The 5,000-nt window shown below is 49.3% G+C and overlaps 1 pseudogene; it reads right to left on the reverse strand.

Moving 5' to 3' along the window:
- LOC130384436 (RIMS-binding protein 2-like) overlaps positions 1-5,000 on the reverse strand; it is a 65,269-nt pseudogene that overhangs the window by 9,301 nt on the left and 50,968 nt on the right.

The raw sequence follows: 5,000 nt of genomic DNA on the forward strand, positions 1-5,000 counted from the left end.
ACCCGTCTGGAGAAACACAGGACACACACACACGCGCGAGAGCGCCGCCCCTACTGAGTCTCCTGAGGACAAATACAGCGCACTGAATCACTGCACCGCTTTAAATAACCTTTTTATTCATTTAAACTAGTATTAAAACTAGTAATACACTAGTAATGAACTAGTTAAAACCTTAAATTATCGGAAGTCAATTCCGATTGATAATGGTTATTATATGATAATATGATAACATTATACTATAATGTTAGCAATTAAATCACATCCGGTAATTATATCTACCTTCCACTCAACCCACTCATGCCCCTCAAGCCAGTCAAGCTATGCTAGCTGGCGTCGGACAGTTGCTCAGCCATAGTTATAGTGTTATATACTATATATAGTTATAGTGTATAGAACACTATCATTTTATCATTTTGACAAGTCTTTTAAATTCTGAAAGTCTCCCTCCTACCAACTGGGATCGGCTCAATCTTACACAATGTGATCTATTCTTCAATGTTATTTTTTTCTTTTATTCTGTTGTGTAGCTGGCATGCATGGAAATTAAATATTCTGCTTCAGTATGTTAGATTTTGCAAATAAAGCTTGGTGGACCTTGTCTCGATGTCTTTGGTGTTATGATCTGATCTGATTCGATACATCCAACACAGTATGGATGTTTTCTAATGATCTGAGATGCTGCTGATGCATTAAATTAAATTCAATTACATTTTATTTGTATAGCCCTTAATCACCATTACAGTCTCAAAGGGCTTAAAGGTTGGGTATGGGATTTGCGAAACGCCAGCAGATTTTGAAAACACACAACTCAAATGGTCCTTCCCCCTCTCCTTCAACGCTGACTCTGACTCCACCCATTCCAAGTACATGGACGCGCAATCATGCACGAGCGCGAACATAGATGCGCGAGTTTAGGGTTGTCTTCTAGTGCTAGGTCCAAATGTGGATTACCTAGTCAGCTAGCTCCAGCAGCTACCGCAGGATAACAACAAACAGAAGCTTGCTCTGGGTCACGAGCTTTGAGTACGTGCACGAAGGGGTCACGCGGGGAGCGGGGGAGGGGGAGTGCAGTACGACCGTTGATTGACGTACTTACTGTCCAATGCCACTCGGTGGTTCTGGAAATCATTGGCTGGAGTTTTTGTCCTAGCCCTGCCCTTTCCACAGATGATTGACTTGTAATTTTCTTGTCAGTACTTCTAACTCAGTGGCTGTAAGTGGGTTATGATAAGGATTTCAAGTAATTTAGCAAAAATGGCCAAAAAAGAGAATTCCATACCCAACCTTTAACTGGCCAAATATTGATGTCGCCCCCCTTTACCCAAGCCCTCACAAGGGCAAGAAAAACTCCCTTGAAATTGGCAAGGAAGAACTAATGAGAAGAAACGTAAAGTAGGGGATCCCTTCTTCCAGGGATGGTCAGGAGTGCAATGGGTGCCATAATTGACATACAGGTAAATACATGCACATCATATTAAATTGGTGATGTATGTACATATGCAAACACAACCAAACACAGGGAGGGAAGAACTGGTCAGGCAAGGGGTGGTATGGTGCAAGGGGCCCCCCATGGCCATGGGCATCAGGGGAGATGAAGGGAGGAGTACACAACATAGCACTCTGGTTCATTGCTGTTTCACCGCCTTATCTCTCAGAGACTGGCTAGCGTCTACGCAGTGTTGACGAGGGGAAGGGTGAGAAGGGTGACGCACCCTTCAGCCAGTCTGGAAACAAAGCAGCGAGGAGCTGAGAGATGAAAATGTAAGATGCCACGAGCGATTGTTTAGTCCGGGCAGCTATTAGGGATAGTAGCTGAAGCAGAACGAGAGGATTTGAATGAGACGCGTTTAACACTGAAATGTCAACATGTTTTTGTGATCATGCATCAGAACCCCATGATGCATGCCGTTGACTGGCTGGAGGGATGTCATGTGTCATGGTTGGTTTGAGTGGCAATCTTGCAAAGTTTGGTCTGAAGCAAGTGTGTGTCCGAGGGAACAGGGGGAGGGGCTGGGGGGGCATACTAGCTGGGAAGAGCAAGAGGAGAGGCAGCAGGGGAAGAGGTGGTGGTGGTGGTGGTGGTGGTTGGACTGGACACCAAGGGGCAGGGCTTCGGGATTCTCCGCAGGTGCATATAAGGGGAGAGGCTGGGGGGGAGGAGAAGGGGAGGAGGAGTTGGGCCAAATGAGGGAAAGGGGCCTCTTCTTCCCCAGCACTCTTCACCGGGCAAGGCTAAGCTAATGCTACCAAAAGCGGGGCAAGCTAGTTCTCTGTCCACGGCTAACAGCACCACCATCATCCCAGCCTACCTAAGCCTCGCCACACGGCTGCATGCATAGACAACAGAGAGAACGTCATTCTGCCCCCCTTTCTCGTTTGATTCTTCCCTGCATTAGCATCAACACAACAGATTCAGTCGACCACATACCATATTGATGCTCTGAGGACTTAGCCCGCCATATCCTGCGCCGAGCTACACTGCCATAGTAACCCTCCTCCTTGCCAGGGGAGAGGCCCTCACTCTCCTCACTGTGACACTCCGTGGTGATCTCTACAGGGGACACCAATCACAGTGTTACCTTCACAAGCTCCACCCACTACCACTCGCCCTCCCGCACGAATGCTGCTTAATAACCATGATCCCCCCCCCCCCCAAACCAATCACAGTGAGAGTCAGGATGATGAGATTGCCTTGAATGGTTAGCGAGGGAGGCAAGAGGGAGGAGGAGGAGGGGGAGGAGGAAGAGGAGGAGGAGGGAGAGGAAGAGGATAAGGAGGAGGAGGAAGAGGAGGATGAGTAGGAAGTGGAGTAGGCAGAGGAGGAGGTTGAGGGGGAAGAGGAGGAGGAAGAGGAAGTGGAGGAGGAGGAGAAGGAGGGTTTACAAAGCAACAGATTTTCCTCTGGAGTTACTGGGCGTAAAACAGCAATGCCTTTGATGCCATGGTGGGACAGGGTGAGGCAACTCTCAGAGCATTGTAACACTTCCATGGATGGAGAACAACCATGGAACGGTGTACAGCAGGTGGGTGGGAGCCCTTATGTGTGGGTTGTGCAGCTAGACTACTATCGGGGACCTTGGGCCAAGCACAAGGTCTCTAGACACGAGCCGTCTCCCGGCGCCAGGAGACGAGGCAGTGACCTCCTGGTGAGAAGCCATGACACCATCACTAACCGATCGACGGGATGGGCCGTCGCTGGTTGCCAAGGGCGCCGCTCCTCCTCCCTGAGTGGTCCGGGCGGTCCGAGTGGCCGTGGGACGCAGAGTTCCCGATGATCTTGAGGGACGGAGAGACGACACACAGTGGATCAGAACAACCGACAACGCGACATGGAGAACAGTCACAGTGATTTGAAGAACAATGACAAAGAAAGGACAATAAAAATAATAATAATAATCACAATGCACAGATGATTACGAAACCGTAAGGGCAAATGTCTGGGCCTCCATTTGTCCTTAGGCAGGGTAAATCAAAAAAAGATTAAAAAAAAGACTGTTGTAAACACAGAGGAGAGACCAAAGAAACCGATGAGCCGCCAACACAAGCCGCCGTGGACTCGGGGGGGCTGCCGGGGTGTTTAGCTAAAGACCATTTGCTCCTGTTGGTTTTGTTCTGTGCATGTCAGCGCCTCAGCAGCCAGGGAAGCCAGACAGAGAGAGAGAGAGAGAGAGAGAGAGAGAGAGAGAGAGAGAGAGAGAGAGAGAGAGAGAGAGAGGAGGCGGAGGAGTAGAGGAGCAGAGATGGTGTGGATGAGGCATTACGGATGAAAGAAAATTAGTCAGTAAGGATGGCGATCATGAGTGTGTCAGTAGGTAAGTAAGTAAGAAAGTAAGTAGGGAAGTAAGTAAGTAAGTAACTATGTTAGTAAGTAAGTATGTAAGTAAGTATGTTAGCAAGTAAGTATGTAAGTAAGTAAGTAATCATGTTAGTAAGTAAGTATGTAAGTAAGTAAGTAAGGAAGTACGTAAGGAAGTACGCAAGTTAGTAAGTCAATGGATAAGACACATTTCTGGATTTGGAAAGGAGATTCTAAATATAATTCTATATCAAATATATGTGCACAATGTGCAGATACCGAGCCTACAGTTGACAACTGATAGACCGATTGAAATGAAAAGAGAAGAGGCATGAGCTGAGTTGAATGAGCTCAGAATAGGGAAGCAGACATGCTGGGAGTCTACAAGTAAGAGGGGGTCTTCTCAAGGCTGTGACTGAGAGGGCGAGAGAGGGCAGCTAGAGAGGGGAGAGCAGCACCCCCCGACCCCCCCATGCACTGCACAGAGCAGCAGCCCTGGGTTGATGCTGCTCAGCCTTCCAGTGGCCATGCCCTCTTTACGAGACATGAGAAGCCAAAACCCTGTGAAATGGCCTTTAGGTAATCAAAAGCTTCACCGTGAAACAAAAAACAAATTAAAAGGAAAACATTGCACCTGACGCTCGTGGCAGGCCAAGCAAAACACATAAAATAATCGCCGGAGAACAACTGAAAATATGAGACCACAGAGTCAGTAGAGTTTAAAAATGAGAAAATAAATGGGGGGCTCGAAATCAGGGAGATAATGGGGTCGTGCCCATTATAAAAAAAACAGAAAAACAGACAGAAAACCAAGCAAGGACAACATTGAGGACGGCATGGTGGCAGCTTGCTGATGGAATGGACGTGGGAGGAGGAGGAGGAGGAGGAGGAGGAAGTGGGACCACACACCAGCGGCTGCTCCCGGCCCAGTCGGGACATGGACTGGGCCCTAGCCTCCCTGTGCGGGCTGTAACACACCCTGTCCATCTCGTTCAGCCAGCCCTCACTGCGGGCGCCCTCCCAACACAAGTCTCCCCTGCGGCCCGACCCTGTGCGCTCCCTGCTGCAGAAGTCCCCTGTGTGCACCGACTGGGCCGTGTGCGGCGGCGCGTCCCGGCAGTAGTCCTCTCCATGCTGCACTGCCGCGTCAGCGTGCGCCGGCGGCCCATGGCCAGCGCCCGCCGCTCCACGGGGCCCTCGCAGT

The sequence above is a fragment of the Gadus chalcogrammus genome, chromosome 6 (assembly GCF_026213295.1).
Source record: "Gadus chalcogrammus isolate NIFS_2021 chromosome 6, NIFS_Gcha_1.0, whole genome shotgun sequence".
Classification (NCBI taxonomy): Eukaryota; Metazoa; Chordata; class Actinopteri; order Gadiformes; family Gadidae; genus Gadus; species Gadus chalcogrammus.